This window comes from Alosa alosa, chromosome 9, assembly GCF_017589495.1.
Source record: "Alosa alosa isolate M-15738 ecotype Scorff River chromosome 9, AALO_Geno_1.1, whole genome shotgun sequence".
Taxonomy (NCBI): Eukaryota; Metazoa; Chordata; class Actinopteri; order Clupeiformes; family Clupeidae; genus Alosa; species Alosa alosa.
The window spans coordinates 15,161,207-15,171,345 of NC_063197.1; the positions used below are offsets into that span (position 1 = coordinate 15,161,207).

The following is a 10,139-nucleotide window of genomic DNA, read 5'->3' on the forward strand; positions in this document are numbered from 1 at the left end:
TGAATTCTTTATTTGAATCCACCAATCAAAGTTCTTACAGAAAGGATTCAAATATTTTCAGAGGGTACAGTACATAAAACATCGCCTACGCCACACAGCAAGACTGCCTATCACAGCTGATATGGAGCACAATTTTTTTAGGGGTGAATGTAAATGTATTAATAAAACATAGCTTTTATTTTCCCCCAAACAAACATTGTTTGGTTACACTTTACTTGACAGTATCGACATAAGAGTGACATGACACTGTCATGAATGAGTCATAAACAAGTCAGAAATGTTTATGACATAACACTTCTGTTATTAAGTGACATTCTGTTTTTGTCATAACAAGTTAGGGATTAGGTTTAGGTTTAGGGTTAGAGTTAGGGTTCATGTGTCATGACAGTGTCATATGTTCATGACAGTGTCATGTCACTTATGTCGATACTGTCAAGTAAAGTGTTACCCATTGTTTTTTAGCCTTCTGCTCATGCAAAACCATGAGCTAATACATATGCTATTCTGTTTTCCTTTACATCTGATAATGACACAGTATAACTGTGCTTTCTGCAAAAACTGAACAAAATCTGAACGATTCTGATAAAAAAATCTGGCCTTAGCCGCTGTACTATGGCATCATAGGGAAGAATGACAGGTGGAAATAATGTGAATCATCCTGTGGCTTTAGAACAAAGGCAACAGCTGTGGCACTGGGTGCAGGAGCAGTTTTATCAACAGAGCCAAGGCAGATCAGAACCAGTTCAGGACCAGATCAGATGTAAACCAGATTTAACTATGCTTGCCTATGAATGGTGCATACAGATATGTTGTTTTTTCAAGCAGTTTATCTCACATTTCAAACTTTGCAGTAAGTAACATTTCCAGGAGGTATTCGTGAGTATAGAAATCTCAGCAATTTTGAGGAAAGCACTTTGAAGTCTGAAGTTTGCACCTTGAGCAATTACAGTTTTTCACAATTGCTAAAACACATTTTTTGAAACCATCCACCCTTTTCTCAAAACTGTAAAAACAACTCCCAAATCTCAAACTACATTCACAAAACCTCTGACAACCTCTGCAAAACTGAACAATCGCCTCAAAATAGTTGTACCTGCTCAAAACTAAACACTGTCTTCAGATCACCTCACAAAGCAGTCAAAATGCACTGTTGAACAGTCATTGAACAGATAAGCAATGCAAAATAGTGTTCATACAGTAAAATGCATTTTGCATCTAAAAAACAAAACAAAACAAAACAAAGCAAAAATATATCATAACTCAGTGGATTCAACATCCCAGATAGCAAGAGGCTGGCGGAGCCTTTTGCTCATCGGTTCTCTGGCGGTCCGCTGGTGGGTTGCCGACAAATGCCCCAATATTTTACCAATATTGGTCTAAAATCTTTTTAATTTATTCAGTTATTACTTCATCCATCATTTTCATAATGTCACGTCTTTTCGTAATATTCATGACGAGTTAAATTTAAAGAGATAATGGCCCGACGACGGACCAAAGTGGCATGCCACCAGTGGCCTGCTATCTGCCAATCTGATATCTGGGATTTACTGTAAATCCAGTGAAAATATGGCCTGGCTAACGCCAAACCGCATGTCATTGAGATGGGGTCTGTGAACTACATGTACATTTTCTCGTATTTGAAACGTGGTTTATGAATGCCCAAAGCCGTTTATTGGGCTATTGGAATGTCTATCAAATGTGTTTGTACGTAGCTCATCATTCGGTATGTCGTCATCGTCTTGCTGCCCCCCCTCCGTTCTGTGATTGGTTCCTTTATTGGAATCCAGGCTGCCTAGCAGCGTGAATAAAATTGTGCGCATAAGGCAGCATGGGAAAACCCAGGCTAGTGAAAATAAAGTATTGAGAAAATAAAGTATTGAGAAAGGGGGTTTGTGTTTACTGTTTTGAAAGGGTGAAAGGTTTCAAACCATTTGTTTAGCAAATACATTTCAGTACTGTAGAAGTATTGCAGTCTAGCCTACGATGTACTCTGAATGCCTCACTGATAGTTTCTGTCCATTGTTTATATGAACCTGCACTGTTCAACCATTTGTTTACACCCTGAACTAGCTTATATTGGTTGTCACATCATGTAATAAATGTTGAGTGGTTGTGTTTAACATGACATTTGTGCTTTCTTTATGTTTACCTTTTGCCACTTGTTGTTACCATTATGCATCACAAGTGCATTACAATGCAAAATGTGTTTTCTTGCATAAGAATAGAGTTTTATATGTGAAAACTGTTTATGGTCTTGCCAAAAGGGTGATCGATTCAGGAAATGTGTTCAGGCAACTGAGAATTGCTTAGTGTTGTAGCATTAGATTTGGCAGCACCCAACAACAGTTATGAAGGGCCTAGAGAGAGAGAGACTCAGTTCAGAGCCACTGTGATGCAAAGTAATTGCGCTTCTATGGAAACGAGAGTAGGTGCAATACAGTCTACAGCAACTGGTTGCTTTCGGTGGTCACAGAAACAGAGCACCCGCACCTTAGATTGAAGATATTAATGACATGTGCTGAACTGCAGGGTCAGCAAAACTCCAACTGCAACACCATGCATGCAAGTATAAGAGAAGAAGGGCCAGAAATGGCATTCAGACCCTGTTTACAAATGTAATACTAAATATTTGCAGCTTTTGAATTTAATGTTACAACTGTTCTGTTTTTAACTCATACTTCCTACACATTTGATATCACATTAAACACTGCAGCCAAATGTGTGAAAATGCCTCAAAATAATCTGTTAGATTTAGACACCTAGAAACACAACCAGCTATATTTACTGCCTACATCTGAAGACGCATAATAATGTTTTCATTATTAGGGCAGGAAGTCCATTATTGCCTGAGACTGTAATTAAATAAAATCCTGCTAAAAACGTTTCTAGAAAGTCATAACATTGAAGCATTTACATACCCACAAGCCTCAGTCTAATTGCCTTGTTTAAATCGAATGGGTCGGACAAGTTGCAAGGAAACAAAGAAACATGCAAACACAATTATCACATCAAATGTATGGGCTGTCAGCAGAGAGATGAAGTCTTTGTTCTCTCTGTCTGTCTCTCCCTGTGTTTGGAATGCCTGGCAGAGTCTTTACTCAGCGTTCAAGCCCCTGCTATGTAAGCCAAATGCACACACTGATAGGTTCTACCGGTATTAGAAACACTACACATATCATACCAATAAATATAGTAAGATAAATCTTCGGCCTACACATTATCAGTCTCTTTTTCGGCATTTCATCTTTTTCCCTGTTATTTTATTGCTATCTATATTTATGTATACTGGAAAACGGTGTAAAATTACTGAAAATAAACTATTACTACTACACCTACTAAATGCAATTGCTGCTGAGATGCAATATTGACTCAATATAAGAATAGATGTGAGAGAATAAGAAAAGATGAAGAGAGAGAGAGAGAGAGAGAGAGAGCTGGATCAGGAGGTTAAACAGAGTGACACAGGAGGTGTGGAGGCAGCAGAATGGCTTCATTATTGTGCGTGTAGGCACATGTCGGTGTGCATGCTGGTTGCCATGGCAGCGCTCTGTCATGTCAGCTCTGGCTCACCTTGCATGAATGGAGGCCTGTGGGATATGCATATCAGCCCTGGCTCCGAGGAGGGGTGTGTGCTTGCGTGTGTGTATGTGTGTGTTTGCGGATGGGGGGTGGAGTGTGTGCAAGTGCGTCAGTAGCTAAACAGCCGGTACACACCCACGACAACCGCGGCTGTTTGTGTCTCCTGTGCCAGGATACAGACGATTTGGCTCTCCGAAACGCATCGCACATGCCCTCGGGGACAACAAACAACAACAAACGCGACAACTCCCCTCCTTCTTCCCGCACGTTGACTTCTCACAGGGGATCATGCAAATTCCGCAGCCGTACAAATTTTCTGCCGGGTGCTCATCCTATAGGCCTGATCCTCCCGAGGATGGCTCTTATACACAAGCCAGAACCAACACCGCTTAAACACCCCATCTTCTCCCTCACCCTACACCAACCCCACCTCCAATGGTCCCTTAATAGAGACAGGGATTTTGGGTGGAGGATGGTACAGCAGGTTTCCATGGCAACATTTTTTTACACTTCTTTGATGGAGGGAGCAGTGAGCAGGGGAGGGGAGACTCACCACTCAGCTCTCCATGAGACGGCACATACTGTCTGCTATCGTCTCTCAAGCGCCATTGTTTTAGGACCCACAAGCGTGCGTGGACACAGACACACACACACCTGCTGACAGGTTGATTGAGGGTCAGTTGTTATAAGCAGTTGTTATAAGCAAAACATGCACTTTGACAAATGTACCAAGCTGTCAATTCTTGGTTGTTGTCCAATGACACAAACAACATTGTACTTCTCTGAATAAACACAACCTCTCTGCCAACATATTCGTACATGCAGTGACTAGTACAATACATACACACACTGTAAAGATATTCCTAGGTAGCAGGTGGAACCTCTTTGAGAGTGAGGACACTTTGAGCCCTCGAGGGACATATGTCTCTGCATGCTGTGAAGTGATTGCGTCAGACACAGGATCCGGTTGCTACTGGTGGCGGCTGCGCTTGGCTGTCGTGTTGTGCCTGTACACATTTCCATGGCCCTGCACCTTGGCCAATCCCCCTCTTTCGCTCTCCCACTCAGCCTCATCACACCTTTGCACGTGCTTGGCCTGAAGAGACACATTTTGCAACTCCCACTCACTCTGCTGCTACACCACCCGCCACCCCCCAAGACACACACACACACCTCCCACCACAACCAGCAACAGTAGCAGTACCTGCTAGCTGGCTGTCCTCCTCCACATGCATGTGGACCAACTCAGAATAAGAATATGGTCGTGTTTGATCTCTTAAAGGCACATGCACGAGACCAGCACGGGAAACAGCCAACTGCAGCAAACATCAGCCCTTTGCGATGTTACCTAAATGCGGCAAGCACACTGCATAAACATTGCATGTTTATGAAGAACAGTTATGCATCTTCATGTCCATGAAGGTGTAGAACGCAAGCAGGCAACCCTTCTTAAAAGGATGGTGGATGCTGGAATGGCCTGACAATCAGTGCAACGGGTGACATTATAGCTAGTTTGAATAAATTCTACTGCGTTATCATAGAGAGCTACAATCTTATTTTAGCTCAGAGACTACTGAAAATGGTTTGCAGAGAGAAAATATGACAATCAACAATATATGACTGTGAATATTCAGTGAATCCCTAATATAGATACCTAGCACATATAAACTAATAGTGAACTAATGCCTATCTCATGCTGAAGAGGTCTGTAAAGTATGATTGCTTTTAGGGTGACAGGTAGAGCATTATCTGCATTAAACATCCAACCCGTTCAAGGTCTAACATTTTGGCTAAGTGTGACAGCTTGACAGGTGACCCACATGAGCCTGCCGTGCATCGAGCGAGTGCAGCCACAGAGAGAGAGAGAGAGAGAGAGAGAGAGAGAGAGAGAGAGAGAGAGAGATAGACTGCCGGCTAAGCAAACAGCTGAGTGGAAAAGTGTGGCGGCAAACAGGAAGCCATGGAGTGCATGTGGGGGAGGCTCAGGCCGAGGGCGCACTCAAACTGGCCCACAGGCGTGTGTATTTTTAGCCTGGCTGTGGTCCCCCAATATGCTCTCCTCTCACCCGTCATGCGAAAAAGTGGGTCTATTTGTGGGGATTGTGCATGCTGGGTGGCTGCAGACTTACCTCACACTGAGGAGCTGCTGTGATGTTCTGATAACACCCTCCTTGTACATGCTCACAATGCAGGCTGGAGGAGGGAGCTAGAATGTGCGCTGGCATTTGTAAATTGCAAACAAGTGCTCAGACAAACAGCTGGTATGGCGCTGTCTTTGAGAAAGCTATGTGAGACTGACAATGCTGACAAGATGTACAAATGTGATGTTCAGGAAGATTTGCAATCCTTCTATCTTACTTTACCTTATCTTACTTGTATGATCATACATGTCCATCATTCCGGCAAATTCCAATACACACATTATCTTGCAAACATTTTTCAGTTTCAGATTTGCTGGAAGATTCCTATCTCCAGTTAGGGGTATGCTGTTCATTCTTCCATATAATGTTGTGGCAAAAGGTACCATTTCTGTCATCAAATAAATAAAAAGTTTGGGCTAAATTTCACATGACAACTCACCATAAAAACAGATTTTTCCACCAACAAAAATAAAGCTCTTCATCTTTATAATGGCAATGTGCATATTTCTGTGCAGCAAGTGCATGAACAAAAAAAACTGCCCACAGTGTGCACCAATTAAGAATGTTCAGTGGAAACAAAAGAAACCACAGTAGTCGTTTCAATACGTTAGATCTGCATGTGCGTGTAGCTATAGGCCTGCTGCATGGTGAATTATATGGACCAAGGGACACAGACACTTGAATAGCCACATATTTAGTGGCTCACAGTCTATAAATCACAGAAAAATTAATGAACGTCTGGCTCCACCACCCGTACACTCAGGGCAATCCAAACTTCTCCTTTTTTGTTCTGCGTTGGTGGGATGCACTACAAGTTCCTACCTGAGCCCCTGAGTCCCTCTGAGCCCCCCAGAGCTCTTAAGAGAGTAGCCTACCTCCTCTCCTAGCACTACCAACAACTGGATGTTAAATCTAGCACTTATCACTAGACTATCCCCCTTCTAGAACTGTCACTTGATGCGAGTAGTAGCCTACTTATTGCTGCACTAACATATCCTTGTTGCACTGTACCTTGATTTTTTCCCCTTTTTTTGTAAGTCACTTTGGATATAACAAAACATTAGCTAAATGACTAAATGTTAGTGTAAATAGTCACATCCCATGAAACATCACCAATTGTGGGCAACTGCAGGCTTCAATTTAAATGGTCCACTGGATGGTGCTATTAAGGTTTTGCACCTACATCATAATGTCATGTGACCGTTTGTTTACAACTAGAGTGGTAGGCAAGAATGGTAGACAAGGCACTGCAGAGTGGTAGGCAAGCCTACAACAGTCGGGTTGCATAGGCTACACATGGCTACAAAAAGCTTCAAAATTGAAATTTGAATATCAAATATTGACCGGGATGCCGACCACTTGTGTAGGACAGTTGGTTTTACAATAAGAAGCAAAAAGGCAACGAACGACCGTTTAGCCTACCTATCTCGTGGTTGTGGAGGATGATCGTTAGCAGCTGTGAAGTATTTTACTCTCAAGATGGCCTAATGGTGTAGCCTACTGTCTACGAAGACGAGGCTAAAAATACAACTATCTACAGTCATCCAAAATGAATTGCCAGAGAGAGGCTATGAAGGGAAAAAAGTGCAGCATTTTAAACACATTTTTTTACGGAACAGTTTGTTCTAATTTGTCTCGCGGAAATTCGTGCTTGTGGACATCAATCACCTATCTTCTGTCCTTCTATTTCAAGTTATCATGAGTGTCATTTGATTATCACAAAATAAATCAAAACAGAATAGGCTTATGTGATAGCCTACAGCTCAGTTAGGCTAACTCCCGTATGTCAAAATAAACTGATTTTTGAGCTGAACTTAACACAGCAACCTCAAACACCGCTTGAACCTAGGCTACTGCTTCAGTCATGTAAGAAATAAGCATAAGTTCATGAATTCATAAGTTTATGAATTATCTTTACCCGTTTAATCAAGTCCACATTACTAAAATAACAGCATATTTAAAGGCTGAGCTAGCATAACAGCCTAATATAGCCGATACTGCAATGAACTAGTAAAAAAGTTTCATACAATTAATGAACTTTATCACTTACATTCTGAGTTTTTCTGGGTGGTTATATATCCATGCAGATCGTCTTCGAATGAGTCATCGCTGTTATATGTTATAATATGTTACAGGATTCATGACTTTAACGACATTAATGTTACATGATGCTGACTGACACTGTAGGCTACCGTTTTAACGTCTGCTGAGTCTACATGCCTACCAAAAGCTGGCGCTGTTCAGTTCAAGTTAAATGATTAAATATTGTTTGATTTTGTGTCAACTTTCAGAGGGAAGACATGTTCCTTTCTGGCCAAATTTCACAGCTTCTAAGAAAGTCTATCGTCTTCGTGTAAACCGAGTTTTGAACAGAGAAAAAAAGTTAGGCTACCATAGGCTACATGCAGGTTCTCCCATAACGTTATCGATACAGATCAATGCACCAAATCAGGGCGATTTTAGCGAAATAACGTTCCTGTGACAGGCTATCAAATATTGAACAATGGGATAACGTTTCATCATCACCTTTATTGATGCCTGAAATGTTAACATTGCTGAAATACAGAGATGTAGCCTACTGAGAGGCAGCTGCAGACAACGATGTTCAATGGGTTCAACTTGTCCCTTGCCTACCAGGTGGATGTAAACAAAGCTATAGAACCTAGAATACGTCACATGAAAAACGTTAATTACCAAGTCAACATTTCAGTGAAATGTTTTATGACAGATGCCATAGTAAACTTCAGCCTTACCCTTTGGCCACAGTATATATGCTCAGTAACCTATTGAATTAGCCTATATTTGGATGCTGCCATTTTGAATGTGTCTTTCAAGATATTTATTCCTGAATGTATTTGTCCTATAACTGTGTAGGCCTGTATTAGATGATGATCACATGGTGAACAGTGGGCACTCAGAATGAGCAGTTGTATTATGACTAGTTGCAGTACTTCTGCGCCATCTGCTGGTTAAACTACAGACCTGTAGTTTGACGAAGAGTGACGTGTTTGCTACCAGTGGTTAGTTACTACAGCCGCGCCCCTACAAACACATAACAAGGAAGTTTATAACACTCTTTTCTGAAAAAATGAAACAGAAAGCAACAGATCTGATGTGTATTAACATCACTTTGTTGACCACTTTATTGCTAACCAGTAACGTCAACTACCAAGTCTCCTGGCAACTGAATTAAAAAAATTGGAAGCAATAGGCCTTCAATTGTATTTGGAAAACGTTTGCAACTGCGTACTTTTTATTTACGTTAGTCTACAGGCGTCAAATCTACAGGTTGGTATAGAGCCACTTAATTATACAATCTATTAGATATATTGTTAAACTGAAAATATAATGTAGCCTGATTGACAGATGGTGATAGGACATGTTTGTAGCCTGACTGGGTCTTCTGTTCTTTGAGTAGACATGACGGAGAAAATTAATGGTGCGCCAGACTGCAAGTCCTACCGGGATGCAGTAGTGGCTCACATGCCACCTCAGCCCGCAAGAGGTAGGTAGGCCTACGTGCACGTACTTGACAACTTTTAGGCCAGGGATAGCCCTCATATTTTGGTTACATCATTAGCTAGGCCTAAGCTAAAACTCATTAAGGGTCATTTCTTGCCTTTGATCTCAGCACCACCTGAAAATGTACCACAGTCTAACCTCAAAGTTCGCCTGAGGAATGTGTTGAGGAGACACCCGGATGGCATGCTTCTGGCCCAGCTGAGACGGTCCTGCCCGATTCTGTTCCAACCAGAGGTCCTGGGTTCCTATATCTCCACCACGGAGCTCTTGAACTCGATGGGGGATGTGCTACGGATAGAAGGTTTTGGGGTACAGCGGCGCGTCTATCCTGTTGGCATGTAGGCTGCTCAACCACTAAAAGTGGACGAGAAAGAATAAATGATCGGAGTAGGCCACTTAAGACTACTTGCACCAGCACTTTGTAAATCATTCTGACAAGGAAGAAAAAGACCTGGATGACCTAGACCAAACAACTGGCACAGATGTGTTCGAATAGATGTAAGTTTTGGCAAGGCCTACAATACCTCAGATATCCTGTTAATGATATTATTTTACCAAAGCATTAAAATAAGCCATTGTAAGAATTCAACATTTGGGCTCACTAGCATGTTATGAAGAGTGAGTGTGAAAACATTCCAATTTTTAAGAAATCAATATATATATATATTTTGTCATGATGATTCTAGCTCTTAATGTATACAAAAATGCACTTTCTATGGTGTTTTTCTACCAGCAGTTATCCTTAATTTTGAAAAACAAAATGTATCAGTAATGCACTTAAATATTGAAGGCTATTTGCATTTTGTGTTATCATATATGTAAAATTTTAAATAAGACATTTGATATTGTGTTCTACCAATTGGCAAGGAATAATAAATGAAAAAAAAAAAATGTTGT

General features: G+C 41.3%; 1 long non-coding RNA gene across 1 annotated transcript; it reads left to right on the forward strand.

Annotated features, from left to right (window-relative positions):
* The first annotated feature begins 8,720 nt into the window (after positions 1–8,720).
* LOC125300936 lies at positions 8,721–10,138 on the forward strand. Its single transcript, XR_007194639.1, has 3 exons — positions 8,721–9,008; positions 9,139–9,225; positions 9,352–10,138. It is a non-coding gene; the product is annotated as an uncharacterized LOC125300936 (long non-coding RNA).
* Position 10,139: the final 1 nt, after the last annotated feature.